A 14,195-nucleotide genomic window follows, 5' to 3' on the forward strand; every position below is an offset into this window, starting at 1 on the left:
CAGTAAAGGAAAGGCTGAGAAAGAAAATGTGAGTCCGCAGTGATACATGACACCTAGGGAAACTTTGGAAAGAACATCTAATGAACGAGAACAAGTCAGTCCGTATGTTTTTTTTAAACGTCTAAACCATTGCATGTAACAGTCTGGGTACATCAGGAGTGTTTGGTTAAATTAGAGAGTATTACAGTAATAATTACCACGAATGTAGGTTATAAACAGTACATTTCTCTGCTCACTGCTAGCTCTGACAGGGCAGTTAACTCATAAAAATCAGCCAATATTCGCTGTTACACGACACCAGTGTTAACCATGTAATAAGGGCCCACTCAGTTTTAATGAGATGCATGAATCAGAGAAAGGTGCAACAAGTGATTTGAGTTTGAACCAATTCAATTTTGTTAATTTACTTTCAGATGATAACGAATGTTACTGCAATATGGGATTTTGGATCCATTAATTTCATATTCAGGAGCTTTAAAGATACTCAGTAAACAGGCTGAACTAACCAGAACGTCACTGCATTCAATGTCCTGTTTTCTGATAGTCATACAGTGAATGCTGTATTCAGTGACTTTCCTTTTTAAAGAAGAAATGACAAGTTAAATGTGTCCATTGTGAGTAAATGGGACAATATAGCTTGTTTCGTAGGACTTTACTTTAGTTGATTCATTTTCCCTTTAATCGGCCAGATAGAATAGTTGGCAGCAATTAAGCTGACGACAGAAAAGGTCCTTGAGTTACCAGTTTCATTTACTGGAAACAGGTGGACTTTCTGCATGGTTCAAAGATATTTTGTCTCACTGTTGACCAGTTGGTGGAAAGCAAACTGCAAACCATAACCACCGCCTCCGCAGAAACAAATCGACTCAGCAACAATGCTGGAGAAAAGTTTATTTTTCAGTTATGTAACTTGGAGAACTAGTCACTCCTCTCATTGAAGGAAATATTCGCAGAGTCTCAGACACAACCTTAACATCAACAGTTCATTCGAGGATCACTACAGCACTGTTTAATATTGAGAAAAAATGAAAAATAGTCATAGAGTCATGTAGTGATACAGCATGGTTACAGACCCTTCGGTCAAACCAGTCCATGCCAGTCATAATCCCAAACTAAACTAATCCCACCTGTGTGTACTTGGCCCATATCCTTCCAAACATTTGATAGTCATTTACTGATCCAAATGTCTTCTGAAGGTTGTAAATATCCACCACCAGATCATCCCACACACAAACCATTCTCTGTGTAAAAAGTTGTCTCTGATATCTTTTTCAAAATTTTTCTCCTCTCATTGTAAAAACATGTTCCCTATTGTTGAAATCCACCACCATAGGGAAAATACGCCAATGTCTGGGTCAAAAATTGAAAACAATCCCAGCTCCAAACATTTACAAAATATCACCATGGATCTTCCTTGAGTCCAAAAAAGATTGTCCCCTTTGATCAATGATTTGTAAAATTTATTCACGTATCTAATGCGATGGACATTTTCAAATAACTCCTGAAATGCAAATGGTTCACATCAATCGTATTAAAGTAACATTCCGTGTGTTACTCCACACACAAAAAAAAAACAAGTTTGTTGACATGAGTTGCTCTGAGGAAGTCTATGATGAATTATTATATCAAACAAAATAATTTCCAGTGTTGTGAGGGCTAGTCTATCTTTCTGTGCAATGGTCTGAATTTAAGTTATGTCTGACTGCAGATGAAACTGGCTGCTCTGGGTAAAAGTACAGTTTGTGCCTTTCACATTGTTGATGTATATTGCTGACTTTAGTTGAATAAAGTGATGTTGCCCCAGGCATCGTCTGGCACCATTAATTAGACCATTAATTTCCACATCGCTAGCCAGAGGGTCAGGTGGAGTTTCGTGATAGGTGATATTTTTTAAACGAAAACTTCGTAATTTCCAGTATGAATCATGTCAATTAGAGCCATTCACCTTTCCACTCATGGCTTTATAAACTTATATGAGGTCGCCTCCCACCACCCCCCCACCCCGAACTCTCACCGTCCAGTGAAACAAGTTCCAGTCTATCTGGATTTCCAACAGTAACTTTGTTCCCTTACATTCTGCTGTTAAAGATCCTCCTGCCACCCTAGGTCAACAGACAGTGTCCCTTGATACTAGTTCAAAGAAATGAAATGAACTTGTCCCACCATATTGTTCAATTTTATTTGACTTAAAACACCACAAAAAAAAAACTGTTCATGTCATTGCTGATTTATGTGAGAATTCCGTTTACACAGTATCTGCTGAAATACCTGTAGTACAATCCTGAATCTGGTTCGCAGGTTCATCTGTTGCTCACAACTGCAACCAGACATCAGGGAACAGTGTGTGGGATATAGGTAAAGTAGTGTTACTTCTGCAGTTATTATTACTTAAACAAAGTAAATGAACTCACACCAGTGTGTAATTGTTTCAGCCAAGAGCTGAGTCAACAAGAATGGAAACTATGTGAAGGAAATACATAATTCTTTTGTATTAGCTGAAATTGTATGCAAGAACGAAACGTGATTGCAAAACAATGGTAGATATTACAGACGAATAGATCAGATGCTGCGAGGGGAGCGAGTTATGCCAGATACGCCTGTACAAACAGTAGGTATAAACATGTTTCCCATTTTTACAGAAACACTGGAACAAACCCCAATCTAAAGGGTCATAAGGATCAGTACGGTAGGGGAAGGCACAGATGGAGGGAGTAGATAATGGTGAAGAAAGGATATGCCGAACAATGACCCACAGCGGGATGAGGTCAAACGGCCTTGTGAGGCCAGATGTAAGCATTTTGTCACAGACAAGGCCGGATAAGGCAAGAGATAAACAGGAGTAATGGGTGCTGGTCTTAGGGAAGTGGAAGATGTAAACGGAGAGGAGCAATGAAATAAAAAATAGAAACCAAATTACAAAAATATTGTGTATGAGTTGAATTCAGTGTGTGTGTCCCTGCCTTGTCGACAGTGGACATCACACCCTCTTGCAAGAGTAAAATAAAGGGCACTAGTGATTCAGATTTTGTCTCGGACTAAAACTATTGAAGTGTGTGAGCTTTATTTCTCACAAGTGAACATCGTCCATACCCACCCCTCCATCCTTCCCTTCTGTACTTTTCACTTTGTGAAATCCGTGCTGTCAATAATCAGTTAAAAGAAAGATTTTTTAAAAACTTTCTTAATTTATGTTGCTGATCTTGGCTGAGTAAAGGTATGTTGCTGTCAGCATTTCTGGGGAACATGTCTGCATTTTTTTCATGTAAGTCAAAAATTGTCAAAATGTCCTTAGAAACAATGTTTAGAAATAGGCGCCTCAGGGCTGTACCACCTGTTTGAATATTGATACAGTTCTGCCCCAACGTTTTTCCCCATAAGCCAGGACTTACAGCATTGGAGACCATATCTATGTTGATAATGGATTAGACCCTACACAATATTCCCGAATGTTTACAGTGCTATCACCTGCAGAGTTATGGACAACATGCTATAAAAAGGGTGTTGGCTGGAAGGCTCTGTCTTCACGTGACACAGGTGTGATGGGCAAAGTGATCTCTCTCTGTCGTGAAAACTTCATCTTTCCTAAATTCATCTTTCCTACTTTGTCTTGTTCAGAGGCTCTAATTCACATGATTCATACCGGAAATTTTCCAAGCCTTCAGTTCAATGATATCAATAAACTCCACCTGACTCTCCGGCGAATGATGTGGAAATTAATAGTCTAATTAATGGTGCCAAACGATGCCTGGGACAACATCACTTTATTCAACTAAAGTCAGCAATATACATTAACAATGTGAAAATCACAAACTGTACTTTTACCCAGAGCAGCCAGTTACATCTGCAGTCAGACACAAAATTCAGACCATTGCACAGAAGATAGACGAGCCCTCACAACATTGGAAATGATTTTGTTTGATAAAACAGTCCATCATAGACTTGCTTAGAACAACTCATGACAACAAACTTGCTTGATTTTTTTTGCGTGGGGTAACACATGAAATGTTACTGTATTCTCACTGATGTGAACCATTGCACTTCACGTCATTTGAAAACGTCCTTCACAACAGATATGGGAGTTAATTTTAGAAATCACTGATCAAAGGGACAATTTTTTTTTGGATTCAAGGAAGATCCATCGTGATATTTTGTCAATGTTTGGAGCTGTGATTGCTTTAAATTTCTAAGTAAGACATTGACATACAGTGCACAACTTCACAATTTGATGTAACATGAAACTCACAACCACTGTGAACCATCGCCTGATGGTTCAGAATTTAACAAGGACCTAGCAAGGTTCGTGGAATGTGACCGATGAGTGATACATGAAATTTATCAAAGGCATTTCTGAAACGATTAATTTAGCTAGGAAGAATGTAGAGACACAATTTCACATCTCTGTTTGCATTTCAATATACTATAAATCACTTTTCTATTACATCCTAAAATACTTGCGTCTTCGTTCATATTTAATAAACTCTATCTTGTTCCGGTGTTAAGATAGTTTCTTTATTTATTTCACTCAAGACTTTATGCTCAGTATTGACCAAACTCAGTTTGGTGCCAGCTGATATCACTTGAGCTGCTTTTTCAGGAAGTGAATCTCTCCACCTGTTACGTCAAAATAATCTGTTCATGCTTAGATCCAAATAAATCCTGTTAATATCATCCCAAATTCAGACTCGGTTATTTTGTATTTATTCGTTGGAATTGAACAGGAATATGACAGGCCTGTTCTTGGTGGAGTGGGAGAGGGAGTTAAAATGTTCAGCCACGGGGTTGTGGCGTTGGTTGGCACGGGTGTCCCAGAGATGTTCTCTGAAATGATCTGCAAGTTAGCGTCCTGTCTCCCTGATGTACAGGAGACCACATCAGGTAGAACAGACACAGTGGATGACATTTGTGGAAGTATAGATAAGTTTCTGTGTGATGTGGAAGGATCATTTGGGGCCTTGTCGGAGGTGAGGGGGAGGTGTGGGCGCAGGTTCTTCACTTCCTGTGGTGGCAGGGGAAGGTGACAGGGGTGGGGCTTGGGCTAGTGCGGGGTATCGACCTGACGGGGGAGGGAATTGTGTCTCCAGAATGCAGATAGGTGTAGGAAGGGAAATATACCCGAGTGATGGGGTCTGTTTACAGGTGGTGGAAGCAGTGGAGAATGATATGATGTATGCGAGGTTGGTGTGGTGGAAGATGAGGACCAGGAAGGCTCCCTGTTACGATTGGAGGGATGGGGTTCAACGGAATTGTCGACCACGTGGGAGGGAATTTGCAGTCTTTGAAAAAGGATCTGGGATGTTTTTTGGTAGAACTTGTCCTCCTGGGAGCAGATGCGGGTGGAGGCAGAGGAATTGAGAATAAGGGATGGCATTTTTACAGGAGGTCGGGTGGGAGGAGGTGTCGTCCAGGTAGCTGTGGGAGTCAGTGGGCTTGTAGTAAATGTTTAGTTGGTCACTGGAGATAGAGGTGGAGAGGTCTAGGAAACGGAGGGAGGTGTCCGAGATGGTCCCTGTGAAGTTTAGGTCAGGGTGGAAGGTTTTAGTAAAGTTGATGAACTGTTCAACCTCCTAGTGGTAGCATGAGGTGGCGTTGATACAGTCATCAATGGCGTTTGGATGTGTACAGGGCCTGGACATTCTGTTCATTCCGGGGCTTATCAATAGCTTGCAGTTATTATGGAACTGCAAGGACAATGGCTGGGAACCCGGAGAAACCAATGTTTAAGTCTTCTGCTTGAAGCAAATTTTGACCAGAACATTTAAAACACAATGCTCCCTGTAGGAAATGACAGTGATGCAACTTTTAATAAGATTTGAAATTTTGTTAAAAATAGGGATTTTAGTCATAGTTTCTGAAATAATCAAGAAAAGAATTAACTGTTAGAACAAGCTCGATCAAAGAGAGAGGATTTGCAAAGTTTGAAACCATACAGTGCTGTGGTTTATTTGAATTCAATGTCGGTCAGAGTTAGATAAAGTCAAGGTGATCTCTCCATATAAATAGATCAAACAGAATGTATTCGGCTGGGAAGGTGATGGATACAGAAGACAGAATCAAAAACTGGGAACATTAAATATGAAAAGAGAGTAACAAGTAGTACAAGATCAAAGACATGAAAAGGTGCATGTCGATATGTTCCAGGCGTTACTGAATCGAATGAGCTTGTTAGATGGTCGAGAGACTCGTCAAATGACGTCCTGGAATCAGACCGTGAAACAGAGATCGAAAGGTCGACTTGCAAATGTCACTTCAATGTGATCACTTCACACTCTGTGTCCTGATATAGGCCACATTGGCAGATGTTTCCACTAGATTGCATCCCCTGGGTTTATTTTCTGATCAGAAATGAGATGTGTGGCTTGCTGCTGGCACATAGAAGTAGGAAGTTGTGCGTCAGCTGAGAATGATACATCAGGTGCTATTTTCCGTATTATCAGCACAAACAGTCTTCCTACCTCTGAGGGTGAACACACACTGACAGGGTCAAGAACAAATGGACAGATTGCTGTAGGTCTCAACGTTGTATTCAATTCCATTCCCATTTCCCAGAATGAAACAGAAGAGACACAAGATTATTTCAGCTAGAGTAAATTATCCGGCAGAGAGATAAGAAGAGTTACCATCGGGTGAAAGGAGCTAAATGACAATATGTAGTTTCGCTCATAAACCTATGTTTAAAAGTAGAAAGCTTGAGAGAAGTTAATAAATGAATCTAAGAGACAGTATTCATTAAAAGATGGAATAATAAAGTTTAAGCAATAGAATTCAGCATGGTAACTCTTCTTTTCTCTCTGACAGATAATTTACTCGAGCTGAAATAATCTTGTGTCTCTTCTGTTTCATTCTGGAAAATGGGAATGGAATTAAATACAATGTTGAGACCTACAGCAATCTGCCTGTTTGTTCTTGACACTGTGGAAGTGATATCATATCGGAAGTGGTTGATTCTGTTTTCCGGAGAGGCAATGAGATGTGTCCTCGGGAGTAAAAAGTGTGTGAAATGCTTCTTGACTTCAATCAGGTTTTTGACCAGATCTTGCATCTTCAATAAGGTAAGGGTTCATGGGATCTGGTGCAGTTTGGCAAATGCATCGAAGGTTTATTTGTTGGCAGAAGGCAATGGTCGAAGGTAGTCCTTGTGAAGACATCTTGTGTCCAGTAGCTTACTATATCACTTGGTGCTGGATCCTTTGCTGTTTGCAGCATACATGAACGGTTTCGTCAAGAATGGAGCAAATGTGATTAGTAAGTTAAAAGATGAGGTGAAAAACGTTTGGTTTTGCAATTAGCGAGGAGGAAAGCTTGTGTGACATCAATGACCTTGCCTGTCGGAGAGAAGAATTGAAAACAGAACATTATATCCTAAAGTCTGTGAAGTAAAGCATTTTCGAGACTAACAATTTAAGCGAATATATCATGTATTGTTGGAATATACAAAATACAAAGGATAAGCGATCTTCAGGAATCCTGAAGAAGGGCTCATGCCCGAAACGTCGATTCTCCTGCTCCTTGGATGCTGCCTGACCTGCTGCACTTTTCCAGCAACACATTTTCAGCTCTGATCTCCAGCATCTGCAGTCCTCACTTTCTCCTCGATATTGTGGCTAGACCATTAATTCAGGAAGCTGGGGTCTGAGCCCACAGTGCTGCCACATCAAGTCGTGAATTAAGGTTGATAATTAAACAACTCATTGAAGGAATAAGCTCCACAGATATTCCCTTGCTCTGCTTTGGAAAGAACAACACATCAGCGCAAAAGTTAAGGCTGAAGCATTCACAGCAACCTTCAGCCAGATGTGCCAACTGTCTGATCCATCTCAGCATCTTCCATAGATCACCAATATTACAGATACCTGACAGCAGAGAATTCGCTTCGCTCCACGTGAAATCAAGACACTGTTGGGCGAGTGGCACTGGTTACTGCAAATGCTATGGAGCCTGACAAAATTCTGGCAATAATACTGATGACTTGTGCTCGCCAAGCACTCCCGGTACAGCTACAACACTTGCATTGACAATGTGGAAAATAGGCCAGGTATGTCCTGGGCACAGAAAACAGGTCAAACCACCCTGGTGAATTACTGCCCCATCAGTCCATGCTCAATCATGAGTTAGGTGTAGGAAAGTGCTTTCCACAGTGTTATCAAGCAGCACTAGCTCAGCAATAACCTGCGTAAATGTGGGTCATGCAAGGCCTATTCAGCTCATGACTGAATTATAGACTTGATTTAAACATGGACAAAGAACTGAATTCCAGAAATGAGGGGAGAGTGACAGCCCTTCACATTAAGGTCACATTCGACAGAGTGTGATATTATGGAGTCCTAGCAAAACTAGATTCAACGGGTATCAGTTGACAACCTCCCTGCTGCCTGCACTCAGACCTCCCACATTGGAAGATGGCTCTGCTTGTTAGAGGTCAGTCGTCTCAGCCAAAGCAAATCTCTCTTGGAGTTCCTAAAGAAAGTGCTCTTGGCCCAATCATGTTCCGCTGCTTCAGCAATGACCTTCCCTCCATCAGAAGGTCAGAAGTGAAATCTGCATTGATCTAGCACTTTTTCTGTGACTCCTCAGTCCACATTCAAACGCAACAAAATCTGGATAATATCCAGACTTGAGCTGACAAGTGACAAATAGCATTCACACCACAAAACTGCGAGACGAAGACCATTGACAATAGAACTGAATCTAACCAAAACCCCTTGACATTCAATAGTGTTACCATCACTGAATCCCTCACCATCGACATCCTGGGTTTTATTGTTCATTAGAAATTGAGCTGGACACTCCATATAAATACAATGGTTGTAACAACAGGACAGAGGTGAGGAATACTGCAGCGAGTAACTCACCCTTCTGACTTGCAAAGTCAATTGACTATTTAAGAGGCAGAAGTCAGAAGAGTAATAGCACAGCTCACCCCTTGGCTGCATAGGAGCACCTTCAACTGCACACAAGAAGTTAGGCATTGTCCAGGACAAAGCATCCCACTTGATCAGCAGCACATCCACAAGCGTCCATTGCCTCCATTTCTGATGCTTAGTACCAGCCGTATGCTGAAAAATGAGTTGCTGGAAAAGTGCAGCAGGTTAGGCAGCATCCAAGGAGCAGGAGAAGCAACGTTTCGGGCATAAGCCCTTCTTCAGGCATACCTGCCATATGCACTATCTAAAATACTGCACTGCAGAAACTTAGCCACTTCCTTAGACAGCACCTTCCCACTACCACTTGCATCTCGATGGACAAGAACAGCAGATACATGGGAACAGCATCACTGTAAGCTCCTCTCTAAACCACTCCTGACATGGAAATATATCATCGATCCTTTACTGTAATTGGGTCAAAATCTGGAACTCCCTTCCTCAGGCCATTTTGGAACATGTTATTTCAGAAAGGCAGCTTACTGCCATCTTCTGAAGGACACCTACAGACAACTGAAAGCAACCACCGTGTTCCATGAGTCAATAAAAAAAAAATTCAAGCTAACATGACAGTTTGAGAAAGTGGTTGAGGAGGCACTATAGGTATGTAATAAGCAATCGAAAGGTTTGGAGCAAAGTTCCAGAATCAATCTCTACAATGGTAGCTTCAATTAATGAAAGAGTATGAAATGAAAATGCTGGGGTAATGAATGATAATCACAGACCTACCAAAGTTTTGAAACATGTTACATGATTCAGTATTGTCCTTCAGAGGAGGATGTGTGACTTTCCTACTTGGCCTGCCTACCTGTTCAACAAAAAGGCGATGGTTCCTTTCCTGCGCCGAACCTGACTAAGAAAGTGAGGACTGCAGGTGCTGGAGATCAGAGTTGAGAGTGTAGTGCTGGAAAAGCACGGCAGGTCAGGCAGCATCCAAGGAGCAGGAGAATCAACGTTCCAGGCATAACAACTTCATCAGGTATCTTAATGAAGGCCTCATGCCTGAAACGCCGATTCTCCTGTTCCGGATGCTGCCTGACCTTCTGTACTTTTCCAGCACTACAGTCTCGACTGAGAAGCCATTTGGTTGTAATAAAGCTTAAGAAAGATCAACCATAATTAGCCGAGCAAGATGGCAGGCCTTCGAAAAGGTAGCTGATGACCACCTTCTTGGGATATGTGACTAACTTTTTCATAAGTCAGTGCAAAATTCAAAAATGCAAATTATGGTGAGTCAGGCTGTTCAGACAGAGTCCGGTACACATTTAAGATTGATGATTGGATGCAAAGTCTCCTGTGGTGTTGCTGTGAACAGCAAGAGAGTTCTTGCCAGTATTGCACTGCAACTTTTGTTCATGAAGTAAAGTGTCAGATTTATTGCATTTCTGTACTTTCTGTGCATTTCCCACATTAGGATCACAGTGGTGATATCATGAGACCAGGATTCTCGAACTCCAGTTTGATGTTGAATGGCCAGGGTTTGGAATACCATCGTTTGCCCAGGTTGAAATTTGAATTTAAAGAAATCCTGGAATCGGAAAGAAAGCCAAATGGTGACCATGTAGCCCGAGTCAATGGAAAAATACACAAACAGCTGCTGCACGAATGCCAAGTCATCTGTCACCTTTCCATGGTCTGGCCGACATGAGATTCCAGACCCACTGGGAAGTAATTGACTGTGTTCTGAAGTGGTTTTAGCAAGTTATTCAACGGGCAATTGGGGATAGGGACTCATCGATGACCCGAACCAGAAAGTAATACGTGTAACAAAACCTCACAACAACTATATCAATTAAATGTAATTGTTGCGGCAGTTCCTGATGTCATTTCAAGTATTTCATGTGAATGTTCTAACACACACTTTGAGTGATGATGCACCGTCTAAACGGACTACAATATAAATCATTGGTCATTCAGAGTAGATCAGTTCAACATTTAAGTTTAATTGCAGAATTTTCGGCACTGAATTTTTAACCTAAATAAAAGTTTTCAATAAATAAAATCTGTTGCAATTCGTCTTCATAAATTTGTATTCACTTCTACAAATGGTCAATATTCTTAAAACATACTTGTTTCGATTTGAATCTTAGCAAAAAATCACTTTGTTCATCTGGCTTTGCTGTCATCATCACTTCCTTGAAGCCAGTTAAGCATTTATGTAAATAAATACAGAAATAGAATTCTCAGAATAGATTACAGAACCACAAAACCCTAATTTATATTTCCCCACAAGCACAGCACACGAATTGTGGAAAAAATGCAAATAACTCAATGGATTCCAAAACTAATTGATGTTAGGACTTTTTAATACATAAGTTGTATGATTGTTGAATGACAGAGGTATCAGTTGTCATGTTTAGTCAAAAGTCTATAATTCAGAGATACATTGGCACAGCTAATATTTCTGTCTCTATTTTTCTCTCTTCCCCTCCTGCCTTCTCACCTTTTTTCTTTATATCTGATGCCGTGTTTTGCCTCTCCACAATCGGACGATGTTTTCCTTAATAACCTGAAGCCAACACCTCACCAACATATCCTCTCAGCCAAATTCATCCATTTCATTCGAGAGATTTGAGTCAAGGTTTTCTCAAAAATCTGTCTGAGTATTGAGTGATCTGGAAATACTTGATAGGAATGAGGCTGCAAGACTGTGATAGCGTTTTCATTGTATCTCAGCAGTATTATTCTTGGCTGAGGAATGTTTAATGGTTCAGGGCAATGCTTATTTAGACTATAATTAACATTTACTGCACATCTCATGGAATGTTTAATATTGTAGAGGTCGATTTAATCTGTATCGACTCTGTGTTGTACCTACTCTGGGAGGGTTTTTTTTAGGGAACCCTGGATGCAGCTCTACTCTATGTCTAAACCAAAATATAATTGACATGATTGCATTGGACAGCACAATATAAAGGGAGATTTACCCAGCACATTACATGAGCTGTACAATCACAGAAAACATTTGATGTAGCCGTGTAAAGGGGCTTGGACTCCTACCCACTGTCTTTCTGGTTTTGAAATGCTTGATACCAGAATAAAAAGGGAACAACACTATGCACCGAAACTTTGTTGTACAAGCAGATTATCATCTACAGGCACATACGCAAATCATCTATGAACAACCCTTGCAGTGTTTAATGGATGAGTGCTGAGAGAGCTTTAATATGCAATACGTGTCTATTCCATGCAACATATGCCGACAGTGTGCTTGATATGGTAGTTTAAATGTAGTTTTGATTTGTCTTTAACCTTTTCTGTGACAGTCGTCGTTGTGTTTGACAAATATCCAACAGAACTGGAGGACTCTATGACTATAAATGCGGTCACTGCATTCGAGGCAGAATGCAATGTCATCAAACAGGGAGAAAGATGATCCCTGTCTTTTTTCATGATGAGAAGAGATTGAAGCAGCTGGGCTTCAAACATGAAATTTAAATGAGGCCTATATAATTCTGAAAAGAGTAACTTAGAGCAAAGGTCAATGATAGGGAACCAGAAGCAGCTTGTTCAGCCAATGGAGTTTGGTCTTCCAAACAATGACATCATGGCTGAACTGATAATCCTCAGCTCCACTTTCCAGCGTTTTAAATGTAAGCATTGTTTCAATTACCAAATCAAATTCTGTCCATTTCAGCCTTCGGAATACTGAATGACCCAACCTCGACAGTCTTCTGTGGAAATGAATTCCACAGATTCACTACATTCTGGGAGACAAATTTTCTTCTGCCTGAAATTTGTGACCTCTAATCCAGAGATTCTACTCCCTGGTCCGAAACTCTCCCACAAGGGGAAACAACATTTCTGCATTTACACCATCAAGTTTCCTGAAAATAATCGATGTTTCAGAATGTCACCACTGAATCTTCTATGTTCCATTGAGTATAGGCCCAAACGACTCAATCTCTACTCTCAAGACAGTCCCTGCATCCTCAGAATCAGTCGACTAAACCTGGTGTGGATTGTCTCACATTCCAGTGTACCTTTTCTTTGTGATATGAGTCCAAAGAACAATTCACAGTATTCCAGCTGTGGTAAGAATAGAGGTTTTTTTTCAGTTTTAACAAAGATTATAATCATACAGACATCCAGCAAAGAAACACACCCTTCGGTCCAACTGCACTGACCAGACATCCCAATCTGACTGAGTACCATTTGCCAAACATTTGGCCAATCTTCCTCTAAATGTTACCTGTTCATACACCGATCCAGCTGCCCTTTAATTGCAGTAATTGAACCCGCCTCCACCACTACCACTGGCAGCTTTAACCATACATACACGTGAAAAGGTTATCCCTCATGTTCTTTTCAAACGTTTCTCCTCTCACCTTAATCCGCTGTCCTCTAGTTTTGGACTCTCTCACTCGAGGAAAAAGGCCTGGGCTATTCACCATATCAATGCCCCCCATGATTTTATAGGTCTTGTTCAGGCCACTCTTCAGCCTCCTTTCCTCTCACTGCAGGGAAAAGAAAAGCCCCAGCCTATTCAGCCTCACCTTATACCTTAAACACTCCAGTACCAGCATCATTCTTGGAAATGTTTTCTACACCCTCTCAAGTTTCACAAAATCCTTCATAGGAATGGTCAGCCAGATTTGACTGGAATAATTCTAAATGTGGCCTCACAAATGTTCTGTATAGCTGAGACATGACATCTCGACTCCTCCACTTAATGTTATGACCGATAAAGGAAAGCATGCCAAACACCATCTTCCCCACCCTGTCTCCCTGCAACTCCACTTTCAAGGAATGATGCATCTGCACCCTTTGGTTTCTTTGCTCAGCAACACTCCCCAAGGCCCAGCCATTAATTGTGTAAGTCCTGCCCTGGTTTGCCTTACAAAAACGCAACACCTACATTTATTTAATGAAGCATTGGTTCATGAAAGGCAAGTCATCTTGAACTGATTTATTGGAATTCTTTAAGGTTATAACGAGCGTGGTAGACAATGGGGAACTGGTGAACGTGGTGTGTCTGGATTTCCAAAAGGCATTCAGCAAGGTGCTGCACAAAAGGCTGCTGCATAAGATAAAGATGCATAGTGTTACGGGCAATGCATTAGCATGGACAGAAGAATGGTTAACTAACAGAATGCAAATATTGGGGATCAATGGGTGCTTTTCTGGTTGACAATCAGTCGCTTGTGATGTTTCTCAGGGATCAGTGTTGAGACAGCAATTATTTACAATTGTTGGGACTGCAATTGTTTACAATTCAGATAGATTGCTTCAAGTTAGAGACCCAAGTGTAGAGTGTTGTAATTCACAGAAGCCACT

The sequence above is a fragment of the Chiloscyllium punctatum genome, chromosome 50, assembly GCF_047496795.1.
Source record: "Chiloscyllium punctatum isolate Juve2018m chromosome 50, sChiPun1.3, whole genome shotgun sequence".
NCBI classification, from domain to species: Eukaryota; Metazoa; Chordata; class Chondrichthyes; order Orectolobiformes; family Hemiscylliidae; genus Chiloscyllium; species Chiloscyllium punctatum.